At 62.4% G+C, this 2,012-nt stretch overlaps 1 protein-coding gene across 1 annotated transcript in view; it reads right to left on the bottom strand.

Annotated features, from left to right (window-relative positions):
• The window catches only part of PPM1B (protein phosphatase, Mg2+/Mn2+ dependent 1B), a 61,311-nt gene extending 60,811 nt beyond the window's left edge, over positions 1-500 (bottom strand). The window contains exon 1 of the mRNA XM_015621914.2: positions 448-500. The gene's annotated coding sequence lies outside the window, so the exon portion shown is untranslated. The remainder of the gene's footprint in view (positions 1-447) is intronic.
• Positions 501-2,012: the final 1,512 nt, after the last annotated feature.

Genomic DNA, 2,012 nt, shown 5'->3' with positions numbered 1-2,012 from the left:
CCGCCGCCGCCCGGTCGCGCACTCGGAGCGCCGCCAGCAGCGCGGACATGTTGGAGCCGCCGTCCCCCCGCCCGCGTCACAGTGCTCGGGAGAACCGGGCGGGGCCAAGCTCGCCCCGCCCGCCCCATCCCACCGACCATTGGCCGCCGGCCCCGTCGGCACAGCCCTTCCTCGCTGTCATTAGTAGATGCGTTCGCCGCTCACACCTAGGCCCAGCCCAAAAGCTTTTCTCTGATTGGGTCTTCCCCGCCTGCTTTGGTTACTATTGGCTGTGGCCCTCGTCAATCAAGACGACGGAGCACGGACTCCGTCTTTCTCCGCACTTTTTTTTTTTCCGGCCTCGAAGCCTCGGGCAGGACCGACGGAAGCGGCTGTCAGCGAGCGCCCTCGCCCCTCCCAGCCTCCCTCCCGCCGCCACATCCCCTCCCTCCCGGCGGCGCGGTTTGCCTGCAGGCCATTGGCTCCCAGCGCCGCCACTCCCGCAGCCTCTCTCGCCCCGGCCGCTTCTTCGACGGGGGGGCGTGCACCGACCCGCGGGTGCCTTCTTCTGATTGGCCGTCACCCCTGCCAATCAAGCGCGTCCGGCGGGGCAGCAGAGCGCGGCCCAGCCCGCGCGCCGAGCCGCTCCGCACGGCGATTGGTCGCGGGGCGGGCGAGAGGCGCGCGACCTCCCCCATGCCCCACGGGGGGCAGTGGGGAGTACCCGTATGTGCGCGCGATTACATCACCGCAAGCCAATCAGAGCGCGCGGGAGCAGGTGTCCCGCCCGCGAGGGGTGGGGCTTGCCGCCCCCGGCGGGAGCCGCTTCGCCTCGCACGGCTCGGGAGGCGGGAGCTGGGGTTACCGTCGCCGCCGGTCAGGGCTGCTGCGGCTGCCGGGGGTGTCGGTGCTCCCGGTGCTGTCGGTGCTCCCGGTGCTACCGCACCGAAGAGTGAGGCTGGAGGTGCCTCGGTCCTCTGCATTCCCGGAGCCGTGACCCCGTTCGGGTGCCCGAGTGAGGCGTCTCGGGGTCGCCCTTGGTACTCCACCGAGCCCTGCTGACACCGGGGCAGCCTGAAGAGTATAATCACTGAATCACAGAATCGATTAGGTTGAAAAAGACTCCTGAGTTCATCGAATCCAACCCGTGACCGAACACCACCATGTAACTAGACCATGGTACCGAGTCCCACATCCTGGCTTTCCTTAAACATCTCCAGGCATAGTGACTCCACTACCCCCCTGGGCAGCCCATTCCAATGTCTAATCTCCCTTTCTGTGAAGAAATTCTTCCTGATTACCAGCCTAAACCTCCCCTGACAAAGCTTGGGGCTATTTCCTCTCGTTCCGTCACTACTTGCTTGGGAGAAGAGGCCGACCCCCGCAGTTTCCTTTCGGTGCTTGTAGAAGGCGATAAGGTCACCCCTAAATCTCTTAGCCCTGAGTCACGGCAGGTGGGAAGTGCAGGAATGGGCAGCTGCTCCCGCCGCCGGCCGCTCCGGCTGCAGCGACAGCCTCGCCGCGGGAGGCCGTAATGAACACCCTGCGTGGGCTCGCCTGCCCTTCGGCTTCTTTCTTGCCCCAAACCAAAACTGTTTATTCAGGAAAGGACATGAAAATCTGTCTGATCCCTCGTAATCCCGTGCTATTCCCACCTTTCTCAGTCAACGGCTGTCTGAAGCCAGCTGCGGGTCACCTCGCCGGAGAGGGACCCGCTCCTCACCTTACAGCTCTGTATGGCGGCTCAACTGCTGCAGTCGTACCCTATAGGCTTTCCTGGGAAGCTGGTAGGGATACCCTTGCCTTACACTCCCGAGAACCCAGACTTTAATGTGCTGTCTGTAGAAATGGCATACTAAGTCCCACAGCACAGTTCGCTGATACCCTTGTCCTTTTCTTCAGGCTGAGGTGTTTCCTCCCCGCACACTGATACATCGGCGTGAATGAACACCCATCACCGGCAGGGCTTGAGACCACGATTCAAAACACTGTATAGCATTTTTTATTTATTCATCTATTAATGTCTTGAAGTA

The sequence above is a fragment of the Parus major genome, chromosome 3 (genome assembly GCF_001522545.3).
Source record: "Parus major isolate Abel chromosome 3, Parus_major1.1, whole genome shotgun sequence".
NCBI lineage: Eukaryota > Metazoa > Chordata > Aves > Passeriformes > Paridae > Parus > Parus major.
This window is presented reverse-complemented; position numbering and strand designations above follow the sequence as displayed.